General features: G+C 37.5%; 1 protein-coding gene across 2 annotated transcripts in view; it reads left to right on the forward strand.

The window, feature by feature from the left end:
• LOC131668420 (signal peptidase complex catalytic subunit SEC11C) overlaps positions 1-24,867 on the forward strand; it is a 232,152-nt gene that overhangs the window by 42,422 nt on the left and 164,863 nt on the right. Inside the window, exon 2 of one of the 2 annotated variants that reach the window (XM_058942567.1) lies at positions 1,683-1,939. The exons of the other annotated variant lie outside the window; for it this stretch is intronic. The gene's annotated coding sequence lies outside the window, so the exon portion shown is untranslated. The remainder of the gene's footprint in view (positions 1-1,682; positions 1,940-24,867) is intronic. 2 annotated transcript variants of the gene reach the window in all.

The raw sequence follows: 24,867 nt of genomic DNA on the forward strand, positions 1-24,867 counted from the left end.
TTGTCGAATCACTATCAGATAAGTTGCTGAGGATGTTGCTATATCGCTTGGCTCGTGCCATGAAATTTTTTCTAACGTTTTGGGCATGAGGCGTGTGTCAGCGAAGTTTGTTCCGAAAATGTTAAATTTTGACTAAAAGAACCGTCGCATGAGCATCGCTCAAGAACTGTTGAATGTCATCAACGACGACCCAGATTTACTCAAAAGGGTCATAACTGGTGACGAAATATGGGTATATGTTTATGATATCGAAACCAAAGTCCAATCGTCCCAATGAAAGAGCCCAGATGAGCCAAGACCGAAAAAAGCACGCCACGTTCGATCAAATGTCAAAGTTTTGCTCACTGTTTTCTTCGATTACCATGGCGAGGTGCATCAGGAGTTCTTACCATATGGACGTACGGTCAATAAACAGTATTATCTTGAAGTTATGCGCCGTTTGCGAGAAGCAATACGAAGAAAACGCCCGGAATTGTGGAAAAACAATTCATGGCTTTTGCATCACGATAATGGCCCCGCTCACTCATCTTTGCTTGTGAGAGATTTTTTGGCCAAAAACAACACCACAATCATGCCTCAGCCACCATATTCACCGGATTTGGCCCCATGTGACTTTTTCTTGTTCCCAAAACTAAAGAGACCTATGAAAGGACGGAGATTTGCAACGATTGAAGAGATAAAGACTGCATCGCTGGAAGAGCTCAAGGCTATACCGAAAAGTGCTTATGAGAAGTGCTTTGAGGATTGAAAAAACCGTTGTCATAAGTGTATTGTATCTGAGGGGGATTACTTTGAAGGGGACAACATAAATATTGATAAATAAATAAATATTTTTTCTTAAAAATACAAAGTCACCTTACTTTTTGAACACACCTCGTATATCTATTACTTTGTGACGTCACGTTATTTATTTTGATTTGACTCTTATATGAATGCACAATCGAGTAAACAGTGAGGTAGCGCCGCTTAATGTATTAATTTGAATAAACAGATAGATGCGTTAGACTGGTTGCAGTGATTCAGTGATATAATAAACTAGCTCATGGATAGGACCGTTACACTTACTATTTACTACTTGGCTTCAGTTTTGACTGTTGAGCTAACTGTGTTATTGGCCATTCTGCTATCATGCTATGAGATTTCATATGTAATATCACTTCTTTTTGTATGCATGACGGTGGTATAGTATTAGAAACAATAGTAACTCTGAAAAAAGTAGGAAAAATTATCAGAAGAAATTAATTCATTCATGGTTGTGAAATAAATGTTTTCATCTGCTAACCTCTGAGCCATATTTCCGAATACAGTTGTTGTTAGGATATTATTAGAAAATAAATAATTTAAATTTTGTTGAAATCATCAAACTAACTGTTTGAAAATATATAACATTATATTGGAAAATCACGTAGGCACTTTGCCAACTAACACATGTGCATACACAAAATTGTAATTCCTTTTTTTATATTCAAAAATAAGAATGTAATTTGTTGAGAGCCTTGTTTGTTGCAAGAGCTCATAAGATAACACATTTACATGTACTTGATTATTCTTGTTCTAGTTTATTAATCCATTGATATTCTATACAGAACTAATTTTGTTTTTTTATTACCTGTTGGAATATAAATTAATTAATATTTCTCTTTTTGTTATTCCTTGTTAATAATTTTAAATTATATTTACAGATAAAATATTTCCTCTTCTTTTCTACACTGTTCCTGATCATTAACCGTTGTATCTCTCATAATTGTGCAAAGAGTTGCGGAGAATAATTTTTGCAGCTTGCTGTAGTCAATAAGGCAACATACGTACACGACTTCTACTTATACATATGTACATATTTGAGAGATCATCGAACCGTTTTTCTACAATACATTAGATACTACAATAGCCCCCAGTATATAAAGCATCTGGTATTTCACCTTCAGCATTACGAATAGGGGTAAGCAGCACTGTAGACGAAGTATATCCATTATCTCCTAATAGATAATAATTTCTTTTATTAACAATATCATAATTAAGTCACAAACTTGTTATACGAGGGGTGTTTAAAATGTAAGGTGACTTTTCAATTTTCGCGGGTTACGTACATTCAAGTTTTGAATTTTTGTTGTTGTTGTGTTAGTACACTCGCCACGATCATATACATAGTTTTGAATTTTTAGCACGTGTTGTTTTTCTGGCAGAGGCGTTAGAGATTAGAAGTGTTTGGTGTGCTCGGCGATTTTCTTCTATCCAAAAGAATGGAGCAAAGAGTTTGCATTAAATTTTGCGTGAAAAATGGAATCCAATGCTCTAAAGCTCTTGAAATGTTGACAATTATATACGGTGTGTCTACTCTGAATAACAAAAATATGTATATGTGTTATATCCTGTTCCAAGAAGGCCGAAAGAATGTCGAAGATGAACCTCGCCATGGACGTCCCAGTACATCAACAACAGATGAAAACGTTGAAGCAGTGAAAGAAATTGTGTTAAAAAATCGTCGAATTAGCATCAGAGAAGTTGTAGAAGTTGTTGGTATATCGGTTGGCTCATGCCATGATATTCTTTCGGATGTTTTGGGCATGAGACGTGTGTCAGCGAAATTCGTTCCAAAATTGCTTAATTTTGATCAAAAGAACCGTCGCAAGACCAACGCTCAGGAGATGTTGAATGAAGACAATGAAGATCTTTATTTTCTCCAAAGTGTTATACTGGTGATAAATCATGGATATATGGTTATGATGTCGAAACTAAAGTCCAATCGTCCCAGAAGAGCCAACACCCAAAAAAAGCATGCCAAGTTCGATCAAATGTCAAGGTTTTATTCACTGTCTTCTTTGATTACTGTGGCGTAGTTTATCAGGAATTCTTACCACAAGAGCTGTGAGAGATTTTTTGGCCAAAACCAACATCACAGTCATGCCTCAACCTACATATTCACCGAATTTTGCTCCTAGTGACTTTTTTCTTTTCCTAAAACTTAAGAAACCCATGAAAGGACATTGATTTTCATCGATTGAGGGATAAAAACTGCATAATTGAAAGAACGCAAAGTTATACCTCAAAATGATTATCAAAAGTGCTTCTATAATTCAAAAAAAGGGCTGGCACAGTGTATTATATCTCTAACGGGGATTACTTTGAAGGGGACAACATAAATGTTGATAAATAAATAAATATCTTTTGAGAAAACAATAAAGTCACCTCACTTTTGGGCACTCCTCGTCGAATGTCTAGCCTCTGAATACTTCCAAAGGTGTTCTTATTTGAAAGTTGGCGAATTCTATGATCACAGATGATGGAGTTTTCTTCGCATACTACTTGAATATTGAAAGAGTGATGATCTTTATAATTAAAAAAAAGTTTCTTCGTTTTGTGAAAGTCGAACTAATTTGACTACAAAAGAATCAATGAGACCTAAAATATGACTAATGGGATTGAGATGCAAAAACTTGTAAATATAAATATTGGAAAAGTGTGAATAAAAATAATAAATAAAAACCAATGTTTGATGCTAAGCTTACAACTTTTAATTTACCTTTTCCCTTTTTTGTCTTGTGGAAAGAAACCTGATTCAATCATTATATATAATATAAAGTGCTTCAATAACTTTATTAGAAGAACTACGAGGTGTGTTCAAAAAGTAACGAGAATTTTTAAATTTCGCGGGTTTGGAGAATCCGCTTGTATAAAATTTTTTTTTATTATGTTGGTACACATGCCCCTGAAGTACGATAAAATTTTCAGCAATATTCATTGCTTACTTTTTAAGTGGCAGTCGCTAACGTTAGACGTGTTTTTCGAGCTCGGCGATTTTCGTTTGTGAAAAAAAATGGATCAAAGAATTTGTATTAAATTTTGCGTAAAAAATGAAATAAAGTGTAGTAAAGTTTGTCAAATGTTAACAAAGGCATATAGTGAGTCTGCTATGAGTAAAGCAAGGATTTATGAGTGGTATAAGCGTTTCCAAGATGGCCACGAAAACGTTGAAGATGACGAACGACCCGGACGCCCAAGCACATCAACAACCGATGAAAACGTGAAAAAAGTGAAAGAAATGGTTATGAACGGTCGCCGAATCACAATCAGAGAAGTCGCTGATGATGTTGGCATATCAGTTGGCTCATGCCATCAAATTTTTTCGAATGTTTTGGGTATGAAACGTGTGGCAGCAAAATTCGTTCCAAAATTGTTGAATTTCGAACAAAAACAGCGGCGAATGGAAGTTGCTCAGGAGTCGCTAAATGAAATCAATAACGATGCAGAACTACTAAAACGTGTTATAACAGGTGACGAAACATGGGTTTACGGATATGATGTCGAAACTAAGGCTCAATCGTCCCAGTGGAGGCATTCTGGATCGCCAAGACCGAAAAAGGCTCGACAAGTACGGTCGAATGTGAAGGTTATGCTCACTGTGTTCTTCGATTTTAATGGCATAGTGCATTATGAATTCTTGCCACAAGGTCAAACAATCAATAAGCAGTACTACCTACAAGTTCAACGTCGTTTGCGTGAAGCAATCCGAAAAAAACGCCCGGATTTGTGGCAAAACAATTCATGGCTTTTGCACCACGATAATGCGCCTGCTCACACTTCTTGCTTGTTCGTGAATTTTTGGCCAAAAACGAAACTGTAACGATGCCTCAACCTCCATATTCGCCAGATATGGCTCCATGTGACTTTTTTCTATTTCCAAAAATAAAGAGAACATTAAAAGGCCGTCGTTTTACAAGCATAGATGACATTAAAAGCGAATCGTTGAAAGAGCTAAAAGCTATTACAAAGATCGAGTTTCAAAAGTGTTTCGAGGATTGGAAAAAGCGTTGGCATAAGTGTATTGTATCCGAAGGGGACTACTTTGAAGGCGACAACATTAATGTAGATGAATAAATAAATATTTTTTTCATAAAACGAAAATTCTCGTTATTTTTTGAACACACCTCGTAAATGTAGGTAGGCTCGACAGATATAAAAAATCTTGCTATACTCCTTTTTAAAAAAGCCTTGTAACAAAGAATCTAATGGCATCATGCACTGGTAATATTAGGTGTGTATCAGATGGTCGTCGACCTAAAATATGTGGCTCCAAAAGTATAACGAGATACCAGGCCATATCTGGATAGAGTCTATAAAGCTGTAAATATTTTATGTAGTTTTGCATAATTCGAATTCTCTTAACCTTTACTGTTACAGTATTCCTGTATCAACACTTTTTTTCTTACCTGTAATATTTTATAAAATATTCTGGAGATTATAAGAATGGATTACCATATTAACGTAAGACTTTTCTGTATAATTTCAACTCATAAAAATGATGATTCCTTTTAATTCGTGCTTCTTTGTTTTCTACAGGACTGAAAAAACGGAATAGCAACAAATCTATGCATAACCTGAATCTGAAAATAATAATTATGATATATCATTGATAAACTTCACGTAGTATAAATTTTTCCATTATGAATTAATTAGTAATCATGAATGAATTATTCAATTCTATTTGATTATGTGAGAAGCAAGAAAAAACTTAAATAGTTAAAGATTGTTTAAAAGAATCACTATATTATATGAATGATTTTAAAGAAACCTGATGCTTTATTCATTTACGTACCTTTTAAAAGTTAGACAAATAATGTTTTCTTATTTTTCTTGCACATACTTGCTTTTTTATAGTAACTATGAATTTGTTGATTCAATGGGTTATCTAACCCCTGGCGCGGCGCTGCCTGCCCATATATGCGTACCTGTTGCGCGCGCGCACAAGGAATGAAATCATTTTACCTGAAAGATAGACAAACACTGTTAAAGTTGAAATACGTGGCAGCACGACTTTTCTTTTATAAAAATATTGTTTTTATTGAAAAACGAACTGCATTAAAACATAATATCAAACTAAAATTGTCAATTATAAGTAATAATTTTTTCTTTAATTTATAAAATCCTGGCATTGTAAGTTAAACAATAATTATTTTTCAGATCTCTTACCACCTTGAATGCAAGTTAAACCAAATTTATGATAAGCATATCTGTAACGGAGTGATCAAGCGATCATTCCCTCCGCCAAGCTAAAACGGATAAAAACGCGCGTTGTTAAATTCTCAGGATGAGCAGTGATTAGCCGAAATAACGAAATTCGAATATACGATAAACAAATTTAATCAACAACAATAAACTTAATAGAGCAACATAGCAATCAAAGAAAACAAATAACGAAACATAACAATAAAAATATCGCCAGTTCGTTTCCGCTTGACAAGTACTCCGTGCTCGCGAAGAAGCACGAATCGGTGGCAGGACTACCACTTGATCCGCCTTACCTCCTCTTTCCGCGCTCCGTAATACAATTTGAATTCATGCCCGTAACAAAGAAAAACAATTACGGTTGGCGAGGTAGCTGGCAGATCTGCCATTCTACCTGCGTAGCAATGGCGCCCTGAACATGCGAGAGAGAGTGAGAGAGAAAGAGAGAGAGATAATCACAGTACCGACCTCGTTCACCTGCTTCACTCTTCTCCGTCATTGCTTCCCAAACCGTTGTTGTCGTTGATGCTACTATGGCTGTTTGCTGTTGTGTTGATGTGTATGGGTATGTCGTCGTTATTGCCGGTGTTCGTGTATTTGTTGATGTTATTGTTACTGTCTCTATTGTTGTTGCTATTGCTGTTGTCTTGTCCTCCCTTTCAGTAACTTTTTTCGTCAACCTCTCGGCTAGCACCACCAAAATGTCCGCTCGGTAACGCACGCCCGCGTCACCTGGCCGGAAACCTCACGCGCACTGGTGTGAGTTTTTCTAAAGTACATGGGTGCAGCCCAGCGAATATTCACTAAACTAATGCCCGCACACCGGGCGCGTATCCATGTAACACAGAAACGTCGGCGAGGGCATGGAAAAACTGTTAACAATAGAAATCGGTTCGATAATATATGGCTCGCGTGACGGTCTGTACTAGCTCTAAGTACGCACTGCCGGAAAAAGAGTCGCGAGGGTGCGCGCGCAACGTTTCTCTTCTTCATTCTCCCTCCATCTCTTCTCTCTTCTGTTTCTCTCTCTCTCTCTCTACGCTCTTCACTAACTGCCACTTGTGGCCTCCTTCGCCACTCGTCCGAGCATCACACCTCAACAAAGAAAAAGGCTAGGTTTTTCTACATACGCTTGCAGGTCTATGTAATCAGTATAATAGAGTTCTATACGAGGGTGGTCCGATAAGTACTTAGCCTACAAAAGAAAAACGAAAATTTTGTAAAAGTGGCGTTTTATTTTTCAACATAGTCTTTTTTTAGTTCGATATACTTGGCCCAGCGATGCTCCAACGTTTTAACCCGTCTGAAAAATACGTTTCCTCGAGGTCTGAAAAGTAGGCTTCCGTGGCAGCGATTACCTCCTCATTCGACTCAAATTTCTGCCTGGCGAGTGACTTTTTCAAGTTTGGAAACAAAAAGAAGTCGCACGGAGCTAAATCTGGAGAATACAATGGATGGGGCAGCAGTTCGTAGCCTAATTCGACCAATTTGGCCATGGCGACGGCGGAGGTGTGAGCCGGTGCGTTGTCACAGTGGAAGATTACTTTTTTCTTCGCCACATGGGGCCGTTTTTTCTGCAATTCGACGTCGAATCGGCCCAATAATTCGGCATAGTACAGTCCTGTGACCGTTTTGCCCCTCTCCAGGTAGTCGATGTAGATCACACCTTGTGAATCCCGGAAAACGGTGGCCATCACCTTTCCGGCCGATGGGGCAGTCTTCGCCTTCTTCGGAGCACTATCGCCGGGTAAAGTCCACTGTTTCGACTGTTCCTTGATCTCTGGTGTATACCAGTGGATCCATGTTTCGTCGACTGTCACGAAACGATGCGAAACTCCTTTGGATTGCGGTTATACAACGTCAGACATTGCTCTGAAGTTGTCTTAGGGTTGCGCTTGTTATTCGGAGTGAGCAAAAGCGGCACCCATCGCGCCGATAGTTTTCTCATGCCCAAAATTTCATGCAGGACATGACCCACGCGGTCTTTTGAGATGCCTACGATCTTAGCTGTCTCGCGCACCTTCAATCGTCGATCTGCCAATACGAGATTGTGAATTTTTGTCACGTTATCCTCCATGGTAGGCGTTTTCGGAGCACCTGGACTTGGCTCTTCAAAAATCGACGTGCGACCACGTTGAAACTCGTTAAACCAATTTTTGACGGTCGCCATCGAAGGAGAAGAGTTACCGTACACAGCATCCAAGCGCTTTTTGATTTCGCTGCGCGATTTCCCTTCCAAAAACAAGAATCGAATCACCGACAGATACTGCTCTTTTTCCATTTTTCAAAAATCATCGGACACACTTGCTTTCATACGCTCTCAAAAATAAACTACAACTCCGATCCGGCTGAAATCTTGACAGTAACCATCGAGAAGGTTGTACTACGTGATAGAATATTTCTTTTGCGAGAGTGGCGCCATCGGGCGGTGAGGCTAAGTACTTATCGGACTACCCTCGTAGATTATATGTGGTCGTGTCAATGATAGTTTGACTAACTTGATTATCTTATAAATAGAATATTAGATTGAAATGATATTTTTAGTGATTGAAAATTGTGTGTCGTTATGGCTCGCATAAGTCTATCGCTCGATTGTTGAGCACATTGATGTGATATTGCATATGTTACAACTATTTAAATTTTACAGTTAATAAATCGAGTAATAAACAGTTGACATGTTTGGAGAACTATACGCATCACGATACTTCAATCCTATTTATATTCAAGTCATACAGCCTACTTAATTTAATGTATTTTTATCAGTTTAACTTATTTTGCCTGTTCCTCAATTTACTGCAGTAGTTCTCATGATGAAAACTTAACTATAGAATAAGTGTTGGTAATTTAACATGTTGTTCTTACTTGGACAACTTATTGCAAGGATATTTTTATATATGCGATTAAGTTTATTATGATTAAGGTCATCACTATGGTTTTGTTTGTAATGATTTAGATTCTAGTAAAATATTAGTCCAGTTGCAGTTGTAATATCCATGAGATAAATTGTACCAGTAAGAATCTAATCCACAACCTATTTTATTTTCTTGAATCTAATTTCTAATTATCTCACTTTTTTTACGAGGGTCGTTTAATAAGCCTATGACTTTTATTTAAATAAAAAAACTTTAAATAAAAAAACACTATTTATTTAAATAATTCTAATTTTTTTTTCAACATAGTCTTTTTAACTTAATATATGTATTACAGCAATGCTCAAGATTTTTGTAAGCTCTTTGAAAAGTAATTTTTATCAAACTCCTCAAAATACTCATTTGTCGCAGCAATTATCTCATCGTTAGATAAAAATCTTCTACCCGCAAGTTAAATTTTCATGTTTGGAAACAAAAAATAATCGGATCAAATTAAATAAAAAAAAAACAAAAAAGATCAAATCTGGAGAATGAGGCGGATGAGGAAGTATTTCGTAGCATAAATACAATAATTTAACCGTTGCAATGGAATTCGTGTCAGCTGGTGCATTGTAGTGGAAAAGAACTTCTTTTCGCCAGATGAGGCCGCTTTTCCATCAATATGGCGTCAAATCGGTCTAATAATAAGGAATAATATTCTCCTGTATTAGTTCTTCCACTCTGTAGGTAATCGATTAATATAATAATAAATCGATTATTATAAATCCATGTTTTATTAACAGTAACGTAAAAAGCTCCTTTGGATTGCGTTCAAACATGTTCAAACATTGTTCAGACGCAACCACACGAGATCGCTTGTTATTAGCTGTGAGTAAGCGCGGCACCCATCTTATAGACAACTTTCTCATGCTCAAACATTCATGTAAAATGTTCGATGTGCGTTCTACTGAAATGTTAAGAGCCTTACTAAATGTTAAGTACTCACCTGTTTTGGCCAGTCAGAACGCTCAACATCACTTGTGCTCTTACGGCTACAGCGAAATTCAATAACTACTTTTGAACTACAAGGGGTGTTCAAAAAATAAAGTGACTTCAATTTTCGCGGGCTATGTACATTCAAGTTTTGAATTTTTCTTGTTGTTGTGTTGGTACACTCGCCACGATAATATATTCATAGTTTTGACTTTTTAGCACATGTTGTTTTTGTATACGGTGTGTCTACTCTGAATAACAAAAATATGTATAAGTGATATAAGCTGTTCCAAGAAGGCCGAGAGAATGTCGAAGACGAACCTTGCCCTGGACGTCCCAGTACAAAAAGGCAATTTTGGAGGATGAAAAATTCAATTTCGGTATATAAAAAATACAGAGACATTCTCTTTTTGATGGATTGTAATAAAAAACAACGATTTTCTGTCATATCGATTTCTCACTCCTTATCAACCCTTGCAACCCTCCCTTATTTCCCTAATCATTTTATGTTGTATATCATTATGTAATGGTATCTCAAATTACATTACAGGTGTATATTTCATAAAAAAAATCATGTTAGTTTGAGCAAAATCAAAATATTTGGCTTCGAGGCCTTCGTGTAATGTTTTGGTCGCGATTTTCTTGTTTTTTGAGATTCAATCCCGGTTAGCGAATTTATGGAGAGTTGCAGGAGGAATCTAATTAAAAAATCGTGTAGATCAGTCAATTTTACTCTTAAAATGACTATTGCAATTTAGCAGAAACGAAAACTTTTGTTCTGGCAAATGCGTTTCACGTTTTGGTCGCTTGGGCGTTAATGGGTTAAATTTTATATGACTTTATTATTTCTTTATGGTATTGTATTATGCTTATCTATTCACATGAAAACGTTCATTATATATTGAAATAAATATAAATCATCTTAATCAATACTCGCTCTTTTCTTTTGTCGGCGTGCATACATACAGGAAATACGAGCGCTGATCTTTCAATTAATATATGTAATACCAAAATAAAATTTACATATTCTTCTAATTTGAACTGATAGAAGCATAGTTTCTTGCGAGCTTCATTGAAAAGGATATGCTTCCGAGATGGTCTTATTTTATTTTCATTGAAGTCGGTTTTTTTTTTATAAATTAATTATAGATACTGTTGGTTAGATTTTATTACATTATATTAAAAATGAAATATGCAAAACTTCTTACAACACTTTTATCGTTTGATTAATAAACTAATTGTAGCGATTTAATCAATAAAATTGTTAATAACTAGTTATTTATTCATTTTGTAGCAAGTAAGGTTTAAAATGTAAACTTAAATGTTTAAAATATGTAAATCAAAATACTCAAAATACAACTCTCTCTTCTATATTATTTCTCTCCTTCCTTTTCTCGTTGATACAAGTTTGTGTGTTAGTTAACGGACAACCTTTATTTAATAAATCGATTCCTGACGATATTTTAACTCATGTTTCTAATTCGTTGTTTATTTAACGTGCTTTCGTGATCGTTTGCGAAAAAAATGCGAGAAGAACACGACGACATTTTATGTATTTATGTATAACTTACAAAGTTTCTAAACTTACCTGTAAGTAATACGCGTGTTACCCATTCTCCTTCGTAATCCTTTGCGCCATACTGTACGTACACCTCACGTTAAAATTTTCAGATACTAAACCAACTAAAACAATTCTTCGCAACCTATTTGTTGGGTCGCCTTTGAAAGCTTCAACTACTGGGTCGTTAAGCTAATTGTATTAATACCATGGACGTCCGCCATTAGATCTATCACCAATACAGAGCTGGGTCTCCCTTAACTTCCGATGGTTCGGTGATAGATCCTCCTTCCGTATTGTTTTGTTTATAACTGGGTAGCTCTTCGAGCTCTTTCACGTTTTTATCCAGCCTTTTTAAAAAAGTCATTATGTCGTTGTAATCGTCAGCCGTACTTCCAGACGTCTAGCCATTCTTTTATCCACGCTGTACGAGGTCTGTTAAAAAAGTATCGCGAATTTTGAATTTCTACGGGCTACGTAAATTTGATTTTTGATTTTTTTTAGCATTATGTTGGTACTCATGTCTCTTACTTATGCTGACAAGGTCGGCCATTTTGAAGGTTTAGTTAATTTTTGACAGCTGTTTTGCTTGGATGTGTTTTGGCTCGTCTTCGATTTATGCCTATTCTAAAAAATGGATTAAACAATCTGTGTCAAATTTTGTGTGAAAAACAAAGTAAATTGCGCGGACGCATTCCGAATGTTAACTGTGGCATATGGTGAAGCTACCTTGAACCAAAGCAACGTTTATCGGTGGTAAAAATGTTCTCCCAGGGTCGAGAAGATGTGAACGACGAGCAACGTACCGGACGCCCGAGCACGTCAACAACAGACAAAAACATTGATAAAGTTGCGACGGGGGAGAGGGAGGGGAAAATTAAATGACACAGATTTTTCCGGTCTCGCACTGTCGCCAGCGGCGCAGGGAGCCGAATAACGCGTGCAGCGTTATTTAATTTGTTGGGCGCCAGCTACCGTGCTCTCGCGTTAGGAGAGCAGGTAGCGCTGCAACGTTAGCTGGTTCGACGTGATCCTGCTGGTCGCTGTGATGGTCGGGTGGTTTCCCCGCTGCCTCCTTCCTCGTCGCCGTCGGCCTTGCGCGTGGCTATCACCTATGAAGGATGAAGTGGGAGCGCGAAGTCCTAGGCCAAAAATTCGTTCGAGTCTGAAGCGGGAGACACGTCGAGCGAAAGGGGAAAAGGGGCAACGGGTGGTTTACTGCGAGCCACCCACGGCTGCGGCTCGTTCGGCTAGCTAGGTGTAATCCGGGGTACGTCGACTCTTAACTCAGGAGCGGGTATACCGAGGGGGGCGTCACAGGGGCGCCCCGCTGACGGACCAGTAGTCTAGGGGATAGCTCCTTCCGTGGACTGGTAGCGTGGTTCCCGCGACAGCGGCTATCGGCTAGGTAGCAATCAAGTCGTTCGCACACGCGCCTACCGATCTCAAACCGATCGCGAAAGCTACGGGGGATGAGGCGATCAAGTGGGTGTAGTCAATAACAAATCAAATTTAATAGGACTCAGATTTATTAGGCGAAGATTTCCCAGGTTAACCCAGTGATCTATCTCTCGCGATGGTCAGCCTGGTCTAGGTTACTGGGGGACACAAGTGGCGTACTACGACGCGAAGTCGATCTAGGCAGACAATAGCTCGGATGAATAATTTCGGGTCTCGGATACAGTTACGCGATGTCGAGTTGTTTACTCGCGGCGAAAATCCCAGTTCATTCGAGGTAAATACGCGTAGGAATTTGGTCGGTCGCGCGAAGGTTAGTCACTGCTCGCGATGTTGTTGGCACTTCATAGCGATGATCGCGAACGAAACAAAGACGACAATGTATATCCGAAACTTTGCCGGTCAAGCGAAGGTCTGGCGCGACTCGCGCAATGTTTTCAACCGCATTTAGAAAAGGAATTCATAGACGTGCACACTTAGAAAGCTCGTTTCTCGGATATCAACAGTATAACGACGCACAAAACGATGCTCGGAAGGTCGGTGGCGAAAACATGCATAGCAACGAAGGCGGGCGCGCGAAGGTCATACGACATACCCGCGCCGCGGACATTCGGCAATCACGCGGCGATTTCGCCTTCCGGACACAGGACAATGAGACGACGCATCAAAGGGAAAGTTCGGAAAATCAACGGCAAATATACATGATCGCGAGGCGTAATGCGCGCGAAGGTCATACGACACTCCCGTACCGCGAACGTTCGGCAATCACAGGCAACTTCGTCTTCCGGATAATGGACTCTACGACGGCTCGACAAAAGAGATATTCAAAAGGTCGGCAATAAGTAGGCACGAATGTCGTATCATCGGACGCGCGAAGGTCGAGCGGCACTCCCGAAACGCGGCGGTCGGCAACTACGCGGTAATCTCGCGTTCGTTGGTCATGCAAGATCTAATGGAGGAAAAGCGTACTTACTCCGGTAGATTTTAAGAGTGATCGCGGTTGCGCCAAGGCCGTTGTAGCGGTCGCTAAGATCGTCGTTGGCGTCGCCGTTGCTGCTACTGTTGCGGGTGCTGTTGCTGCTGCTTACTACTCCGCTCTCCTATCACTATTTCCTTATCACTGTCTCTATCACTGCTTCTATCACTGCTTTTCTGCTTCACTATTCCTATCACTACTTTTCTGCTTTACTATTCTTATCACTGCTTCTATCAATACTTTTCACTGCTTCTATCACTGCTTCTATCTCTACTTTTCTACTTCACTATTCTACTTTTTTCTGCTTCTATTTTCTGCTTTCTGCTTCTGTATTCTGCTCTCTGCTTCTATACTCTGCTCTCTATACTCGCGCCCGGGTGCCCCGCTCGTCTGGTCGACTCCAGGGCTGGACTGGTACTGCTCGTCAGCAAGGCTCAACGGGTACTGGCGCGCCGTTTTTCTGCGACGCGCCGCTTCTCTTAGCTTACATCCCCTTAACCATTTGTTGATTGGTCGGCTTGTTGCTAAGCCGGGTCTCAGCGCCGTCTATACCCATCTTTTTAGCCCGCGTAATTTATTCATTGGTCGGTTCTTCGCGCCTAATTTGCCTACTGGTCGCGGAGATAGCGTCGGTTTCGTCTCATTAGCCTAACCACCTCTAAGCCGATAACGATTGGCTGGTCAACTAGCGTCGCTTGTCTATCCTTTTCTATCCATTGCTCGTTGGTCTTACCGATTCCCCTCACTCGCGTCCGATCGGTCTAGTATCGGCGGTCTCGGTCGCTCTCGTGCGCTCGGTTGTCCCTACTTCTAATCTAACTAGGTCTGCCTTAGTTAACGGGGGCTTGTGATCAGCTGATCGCGGTTGGAAACTTTAAGAGCTTCCAGCTTCCCGGGGGAGTGTCGGATCGGGTCGTGAGTGCGCGAGGGGTTGTATGCGAGCGTAAGGGTCGTGCGAATCGGTCAGGGAGACTTCTGGGGGTCATAGTTCGCGAGATCCGGACGTGCGTGGGCGGGTGTATGCGGTCGTGGCTGTTCTGCCGCATAGTGCCGGTAGTGTATATTTTTTCGTGTGATGACGCATCATCACAAAGTGAAGAAAATAATATTGGCCAATCGTCGAATCACCGTTAGAGAAGTTTCTGAGGATCTAAACATATAGATTGGCTCATGCCATTCGATTTTAACTAATGATTTGGGCATGAGTCGAGTCGCGAATTTCTTGCCAAAACTGCTCAATTTCGATCAAAAACAGTATCGCGTTAACATTGTTCAATAGATGTTGGACTCGCTCCGTGACGATCCAAATGTGCTCCAGAGAATCATAACTGGTAATGAATCATGGGTTTGTGGTTATAATGTGGAAACCAAAGCTCAATCATCCCAATGGAAGTTGCTGCATGAGCCAAGACCGAAAAAAACGCGCCAAGTTCGGTGGAACGTGAAGGTTTTGCTCACATTTTTCTTCGATTACAGGGGCGTGGTGAATCATGAGTTCTTGCCACAGGGTAGTACGGTTAATAAGGAATATTACCTGCAACTTATGCGCAATTTGCGCCAATCAATCCGCCAATGATTTGTAGAAACGTCCGAATTTGTAGAAGAACAAAAACTGGCTTTTACACCAAGATAACGCCCCTACTCACACATCGTTGCTTTTGCGCGAATATTTGGCCAAAAACAACATAATGATGGTGCCGCAGCTACCGTATTCCCCAGACCTGGCCCCCTGTGACTTTTTCTTGTTACCAAAACTGAAGAGGCCGATGAAAGGACGACGCTATGTCACGATTGAAGAGATAAAGATGGCATCGAAGGAGGAGCTGAACAAGATTACAAGAAAATGATTTTTTTAAGTGCTTCGAGGATTAGAAACAACGTTGGCACAAGTGAATTATATTCGAGGGGCATTACTTTGAAGGAGATAAAATAGATATACATGAATAAATGAACAATTTTTGAAAACATACTAAATTCGCGATACTTTTTGAGCAGATCTCGTATATGTCGCGCATACCGAAAACGTCGACATACGAGGGGGGGTCAATAAGTCTTTACTAAATCCAAGAGATGGCGCTCGTCGCGCTTAAATTATGATGTTTTTGGCAAACGATACTACTAACTAGATATCGTACAAAGTTTCAGCTCAATTCATTAAGTCGTTTTTTTGTGCTCGTTGGTTGAACAAAAAGTTATTGGTTTATTTGCAAAATGGAAAAAACAGAGTTTCCAGCGGTGATAAAACATTTTCATTTGAAAAGCCTTACACAAAAAAAAATACAGTTAAGTTAAACGCCGTTCATGGCAAGTCTGCCCCTGTGTTTAAGACTGTTTATAACTGTGTAAATGAATTTAAACGCGGCCGTACAACAACAAAAAATGAACCTCGTTCAGAATGCCCCGTAGAAGTGAGTACGCCCGAAATGGTCAACAAAATCCACGATATGGTGTTGAGTGATTGAAGATTAAAATTACGAGAATAAGTTGAGGCCACAGGGGTATCAAAGGGTACAATCATTTCAATTTTGCATGAAAAATTGGTGATGAAAAAAATATCAGCAAAATGGGTGCCGCGTTTGCTCACTGTTGAAAACAAACGAACCCGCGTGGTCACCTCTGAGGCTCTTTTGGCACGCATACGTCGTAATCCGGAAGACTTTTGACGTCAATTCATAACTGTACACAAAATATGTGTACACCACTACACTCCTGAAACCAAACAACAGTCCAAACAGTGGATTACCGCAGGAGAACCAGCTCCAAAGAAGGCAAAGACAGTAAAGTCAGCTGACAAGATTATGGTCACGGTTTTCTGGGATGCATATGGAATCATCTACATCGACTACTTGGAAAAGGGCCAGACGATCACTGGACAATATTATGCGTCATTATTAGGTTAGCTGAAAGAAAAAATCGGAGAAAAACGTCCTCACTTGAACAAAAAAAATGCCTCTTCAAGACAATGCTCGAGTTCACACGTGTGCAGTTTCAATGGCAAAAATTAACGACTTAAAGTTCGAATTAATTGACCATCCACCATATTCGCCTGATTCGGCTCCCAGTGACTTTTTCTTATTTCCTAACCTCAAAAAATGGCGTGCCGGAAAACGATTCACGTCAAATGCAGAAGTCATCGCCGAAACAAATGCCTATTTTGAGGGTTTTCAGAAATCATATTTTTCTGATGGCTTAAAAAAACTGGAAGGCCGTTTAATAATATGTATCGACCTTCAAAGAGATTATGTTGAAAAATAAAAAAAAATTACATACGCAAAACTTTTTTTTCCTTCTTCTTGTAAAGACTTATTGACCTTCCCTCGTATAATTCGATCGATTATTACAAACAAAAAAAACCACAAAAACATGTAACTCTTGTTACATAAACCTTTTTGAATTATTTCCTTATCACTTAACATTCTAATTTTAAAAGTTATGCATTGTATACTTTTAGTTTTATCCGATAGACGCTTTTTGTAGCGGTAAAGACTCTTGATCTAGAAGGACTGGTACCTGATTTTAGATAAAGTTTATATTTTTTGAGTCTTGGCATTTCAAGAAGTATATAGTGATTCCTTCAAATTAAAAAAAAATTCATATATAGCCTTAATATATATTGAATAAACACTCAAATTATATATGAATAATGATGCATATTTGATCAATGGTGTAACAATAATTAAGAGCTGCAATTATGCTTCTCCAGTTCACTTTAAGTATAACAACAGACCTGCAACAAACAATATTTAATTTTCATATATATATATTCAATGAATCATACACGTGTATAAACAATGATGAATACATAAATAATGTGCAGTGTTACAAAAATAGCTGCATTTCGTACGGTTCAATCAGTATGTGTGTGTGTGTGTGTGTGTGTGTGTGCGTGTGCGTGTGCGCGCGCGCGCGCGCGCGCGCGCGTGTGTGTGTGTGTGTGTGTGTGTGTCACAGCCTCGCAATTGAACATTTTTTTACCTTGATCAAACAAATAACAAGTAGCGGTTACAATTTCTTTTTAATGTAGACCATACTTTCACACAATTCACAGTCACTATTATCATTACACAGGTATTCTTTTTCTTAAATTCATTCTGGCATCACTGTTGCCATATCACCTATCAGTATCGTTCAGCATTAGTTTTAATTATAAATTATAATTCGTAATGTACGAGGTGTGTTCAAAAAGTAAGGTGACTTTCTATTTTTAAGAAAAAATATTTATTTATTTATCAATATTTATGTTGTCCCCTTCAAAGTAATCTCCCTCAGATACAATACACTTATGCCAAAGGTTTTTCCAATCCTCAAAGCACTTCTCATAAGCACATTTCGGAATAGCCTTGAGCTCTTCCAGCGATGCAGTCTTTATCTCTTCAATCGTTGCAAATCTTCGTCCTTTTATAGGTCTCTTTAGTTTTGGGAACAAGAAAAAGTCACATGGGGCCAAATCCGATGAATATGGTGGCTGAGGCATGATTGTGATGTTGTTTTTGGCCAAAAAATCTCTCACAAGCAAAAATGAGTGAGCAGGGGCATTATCGTGATGCAAAAGCCTTGAATTGTTTTTCCACAATTCTGGGCGTTTTCTTCGTATTGCTTCTCGCAAACGGCGCATAACTTCAAGATAATACTGTTTATTGACCGTACGTCCATATGGTAAGAACTCCTGATGCACCACGCCATGGTAATCGAAGAAAACAGTGAGCAAAACTTTCACATTTGATCGAACTTGGCGTGCTTTTTTCGGTCTTGGCTCATCTGGGCTCTTCCATTGGGACGATTGGACTTTGGTTTCGATATCATAACCATATACCCATGATTCGTCACCAGTTATGACCCTTTTGAGTAAATCTGGGTCGTCGTTGACGTCATTCAACAGTTCTTGAGCGATGCTGATGCGACGGTTCTTTTGGTTAAAATTTAGCAATTTCGGAACAAACTTCGCTGACACACGTCTCATGCCCAAAACGTTAGAAAAAATTTCATGGCACGAGCCAAGCGATATACCAACATCCTCAGCAACTTCTCTGATAGTGATTCGACGATTTTCCAGAACAATTTTCTTCACTACTTGAACGTTTCCATCAGTTGTTGACGTGCTTGGGCGTCCAGAGCGAGGCTCGTCATTGGCATCTTTCCGGCCATCTTGGAAGAGTTTGTACCACTTGTAAACATTTCTTTTACTCAGAACAGTTTCACCGTATGCCACCGTCAACATTTCAAGTGTTTCGGAGCACTTTATTTTATTTTTTATACAAAATTTGATGCAAATCCTTTGATCCATATTTTTCGATAGCAAGAAATCGCCGAGCACGCAAGACACTTATTACCTTTACGCCTCTCACAACCAAACAAAAAATGCTATATACTTGAAACTTGGTACAGATGGTCGGGAAGAGTGTACCAACATAACAAAATAAAAAAATAATTTCGAAAGTACGTTGCCCATGAAATTTGAAAAGTCACCTTACTTTTTGAACACACCTCGTATACTGAAAGCTCGTATGTTGAATTTCAGTTCTCTTCTATATGTCAGTCTTTTAGTATTCTGATTTTTTGGAAATTTTAGTACAATATATTGCATTTCTTTCAATCTTTTATACAGTAAGAATCATGAGCTCTCAGTATGTTTTATTGTACCTCTGCAGTTTGGGAATATTTCTTAACGGGAAAGCCTGCTTTATTTCGCCCCCGCTTAAAATATCCACATGAATTTTATATGGAATTTCATATCAAATATCATATCAAATTTTTTACGTGAATATCATACGATTTTTATAGAAATGACAAATGATTTTCATATGAAATTAATTCACACAACATTTTTGGACAAATTTGATGTTTTTTACGTGAATATCATATGGATTTCATGTAATTATGTGAAATTCATATGAATTTTATATCAATTTTCTTTTGAAATACATATTTGTCAAGTTATTTGAATTAGTTTTATATAGGAAAAATAATAAAAAATAAATATTAAATTACACAGGCCTGCAAGGTTTTGTTCTTTTGCAACTGAGGGTCATTTCCGAAGTAATTTTTGGCGTGGAATTCGAATCCGTCATCAGAATTTCTTCATCACGTCAGGTTTTTGAGTAATCGTCCCCTAAAGGTCGAAAAAACACGTTTTTTGGCCATATTCAAGGCTTGATTACATCGTGAGTTTATATTCTTTTCAAAAACGGTTGACGGCATCTTAAAGAAGCAGTCTTACCCTTCAAAACCCATTTTTCAAATTTAAGATATCATTTTTTTTCATCAAGATATCATCAATTGAAGTTTGCCATTTTTGAGGTTTCACCATGAGCTTAAAAGTTCGGCCAATTTTCCTGGAAGAATACGATATATTTCTTAGTTTTTTTTTTTCTAAAATCATTATATAAACTTACGATGTAATCAAGCCTTGAATATGGCGAAAAAACGTGTTTTTTCGACCTTTAGGGGACGATTACTCAAAAACCTGACGTGATGAAGCAATTCTGACGACGGATTCTAATTCTACGCCAAAAATTACTTCGGAAATGACCGTAAGTTGTAAAAGAACAGTGACGACTCTCTATTTTGCAGGCCTGTGTTATTAGTAATATTGAAATTGTACTCGTATTAATCAGAATAGGTTTACTTTATTCAGCTAATCATTTACAAAACGATTCACACAACGTTTTAATTTGACATAAAATAAATAATAATATTAATTTGTTTATTTTTGTTCAGTTTATATTTCTGTAAAAAATCCAGGAAACGTACAATTGTAGAAAACTTATTTAATAGTTATATAAGATGAAATTCCTTACGAATGCTAGCACTCACTATAGATAGTGTCATTAAAGTTCTTGGATTATCTAAAACTTGTAAATATGGCTAATTGTTGAGACATTTGTTTACAATATTATTTCCGCATAAAGGTATACAGATATCTTTGGAAAATTTCACACCATCTTTGGATTACTTCAAACTTTGCCAAGTTTTCTTCGGTATGGTTACGTCCCACCCTAAATGAATTTTCTTAACAATCTGAAAAAATTATGCGTAAGTTTACGTTATTTAGTAATACTTTAAATATTTATATAACGCATGAGTTCTTAGTGTATTAGATTCTTCGGTCTTTTCCTCGGAAAATGAACTGAAAACGTGACAAGTGCAAGTTTTTCTATCATCGTCAGAACATTCTATCAATGAAAAGTTATGCTTATCATCATTTCTAGAAAATATTGATGAATTGTAGATTCTCACACCAGGTTTGAATGGAACTGGTAGAAAGTTATTTATAGATTTTTTTTGCTGTCTGGTGCAATTCAAATGATCTACTTTTCGGCGAATCATTTTCATGTGGTGGGCTAATTGACTGATTACATATAGTAATGATCACAATTAAAAATGCTTGTTAGATAATTATTATATTCTTTGTAAAAATTAAATGTAAAATAAAAAGTTCTTCGCTGTGCCTTCATGAAAGAGTTCTATTGGTTTGAATACATTTCTTGGCTTTTCGTGAGATGCATTTTATGTACTACTAGTTTTCTCTATTTGATCTTCATGACCATTTTCGTTCTCCAATACGGGCAAAACTAAGTATTTGCCAATCAATGTAGCGCATTTTATAGATAAAAGATCTGTTTCTTCTACCTCCTGATCATCTGTATCAATCAGGTGATTCTTATCCTTTCTCGCCTACACATAATATAAAATAAATTCCAATTTTTTTTCATTTACTTTTCACAAGATATTCATAAAAATAATATTTTTAATACCCTTTTCTTGATTTGTTTTTTCTTTTTTTGGTTTTACTGTCATTTGTCAGTGATACTTCAGAATCAGCATCTTCACAATTGCCAAGCGCCTCATTGTTACTAGAATAATCAGCAATAAGACTTTCTATCGCTTCTATATTACTTGAATTAAAAACTTTTTTAAAAACACGGAGCGGCGTTTAGCTCTGCACCGTGGAAATTTGTTCGTTAACAAATTTCTCATTTTTCTATTAGCCACCCCGTTACAGTATACGAGGTGTGTTCAAAAAGTAAGGTGACTTTTCAAATTTCACGGGCAACGTACTTTCGAAATTATTTTTTTGTTTTGTTATGTTGGTACACTCTTCCCGAACATCTGTACCAAGTTTCAAGTGTATAGCATTTTTTGTTTGGTTGTGAGAGCCGTAAAGGTTATAAGTGTTTTGCGTGCTCGGCGATTTCTTGCTATCGAAAAATATGGATTAAAGGATTTGCATCCAATTTTGTGTAAAAAATAAAATAAAGTACTCCGAAACACTTGAAATGTTGACGGTGGCATACGGTGAAACTGTTCTGAGTAAAAAAAATGTTTACAAGTGGTACAAACTCTTCCAAGATGGCCGGAAAGATGCCAATGACGAGCCTCGCTCTGGACGCCCAAGCACGTCAACAACTGATGGAAACGTTCAAGTAGTGAAGAAAATTGTTCTGGAAAATCGTCGAATCACTATCAGAGAAGTTGCTGAGGATGTTGGTATATCGCTTGGCTCGTGCCATGAAATTTTTTCTAACGTTTTGGGCATGAGACGTGTGTCAGCGAAGTTTGTTCCGAAATTGCTAAATTTTGACCAAAAGAACCGTCGCATCAGCATCGCTCAAGAACTGTTGAATGACGTCAACGACGACCCAGATTTACTCAAAAGGGTCATAACTGGTGACGAATCATGGGTATATGGTTATGATATCGAAACCAAAGTCCAATCGTCCCAATGGAAGAGCCCAGATGAGCCAAGATCGAAAAAAGCACGCCAAGTTCGATCAAATTAAATTGCAGAAAATAATATTCGTCAATTTTTACCTTTTTCGTCCTAAATCACGATGAGATTACTGAGATTTTTCGGGATTGCAAATATCGTAGAAGATAACCACGTTTTCGATCGACGATCCATGTACATACGTAGTGCATTGCGTGACAACGCCACGCAACACTCACATCACAGGCAATGACAATATAAGTAACTCAAATTTTGTCATAGTTTACAAATACATACTTGTGTGCAATATAAAGCATAGAATTAAATATTGCATACTATACAACATACGATCGCGACTTTTTTTTATAAAGGGACATTATAACAATCAAAATCCAAATCAAGAATCATATAAATACATTCAAAATCCAAATGACATTTTCAGATGCATGCACACTACATTAGCCAATCCTTGGCTTCACAACATATGATCATGACTTTTATAGAGGGATTGTTATGAAACGTCGATGAAAAATATTGATAAACCATGGGCTAATGAAATTCTTGTCGATAGGCGTATTTTATTACCGCCACTTTATATTAAGTTTGGCTTAATAAAGCAATTTGTAAAAGTTCTGAATACTGACGAGAAATATTTCGAATACATCAAAAAAGTATTTCTTCATATATAGTAAGTTATGCCAAACCAAAGGAGGGTAGTTTTGTTAGGCCCAATATGACAAAACTCATGAAAGACAACGACTATATTACAACTATGACTACTGTTGAAAAAAATACTTGTGTTAAAGAAGTTCTCATAAACTTCTTAGGAAGATTTAAAATATAAATCTATTGTAGCTAACATGATAAAGAACTATGAAAAAATAAAATATTTGAGAGATTTTTTAAAATCTCACTTGGACTAATTCCTAGAAAATGTTGGAGCCTACAGTAAAGAAATGAGGGAACATTTTCATCAGCCTTCTAATAAAAAGAGTAGCATTATCAAGGCCGATTCGATCAAAACAGGATGGCAGATTACTGATTGTCTTTGAAAAGAGAAGATAATGATCCAGCTAGCTATAAGTAGAAGTCCCTACAACGATCCTTCAACACGAATAGTTTACTGTTTCATAAAGAAGAAAAAGAATATGTTTTTTTACGTGTTCGATCATGTCGGGTTAAAGAAATTTGGATTTAGGGGTTTGAGGTTATAAACTCGCAATTTACAGATTTCCGGGGTTATAGACTCGCATGTTACAAAGTTCGAATTTTGGTTCTGAGCTTATACGGTCAAAGATGAGATAATCTGAGATTTGAGGGAATACGGTATACCTTGATGTATACGTAAAAATAGTTTTCTGTTCATATCTTTTTTTCTGAATCACGAATAGTGTATTTTTGCATTTTGACGTTAGGGACTTTGAGATTCTGAAGTAGTTTTAACATTTAATATGGATTCTAAATCTCATTAAACAAATATAATATATCCGTTAATTTACCGAGGTTTCGTGGTATCACGATTTTGAAAATACTTAAATTTCAATCTTCGATATTCCAGTAAAGAAAAAAGTACAAGATTTGGAGGCAGGGTTTTGTAGGATGACAGTTTTGCTTTACAACGGCACTATCCGTTTCAAAAAAATTGTTGGTGACAGTAGATAACGACAAATATAGCTAAAAATCGTGTTTTTCGCACTAATAGGTTAGGATATATTAAAAACCTGACGAGTTGGATTAATTCTGATACAGGATTTGGATTCAGCGCATCATAATCGTTCGGATTTTTAAGGTCTCATTTCTGGTTCAGAAAATTGTTGGCCTGTGTTATTTTGATATACGATGTATATATATTTTAATATATTTGGTATAATCATGAGTTGTTTTTATAATGTTGATTGATACATCGGGTGATAAAATAGAAAGACTTAGAATTGTTTCAATTAAAATCATAAAAAAATAAAATACGACAGCATAACCTACTTAATAATAGCTATGTATAAAAGTTTTACAAATTTATAATACACAAGTCAGGATTTTCAGCTTATTTCATCAAATAAATCTCATCACACATGCTTCGTTATTACGAAAACTTTTATATGTAGATGCGATAAAATTACTTTGTTACACTAATATTGAAATACATATAAATCTGAAGGTTTCATATTTTCAAACGGCCAAAATAAAAAGTACGAAGATTGTTTTCGTATTGTGGTAAATCGAGGGGTCGGAAGCTTTAGGCCTAGCGCTTTGACCTTTCGGAAACATGACTTTTGAATTATGGATTTTCCAAAATCCAAAACGAAATAATAAAAATCACTATCAC

Source organism: Phymastichus coffea, unplaced genomic scaffold (genome assembly GCF_024137745.1).
Source record: "Phymastichus coffea isolate CEN01 unplaced genomic scaffold, Cenicafe_Pcof_1.1 PCOF00006, whole genome shotgun sequence".
Lineage (NCBI taxonomy): Eukaryota > Metazoa > Arthropoda > Insecta > Hymenoptera > Eulophidae > Phymastichus > Phymastichus coffea.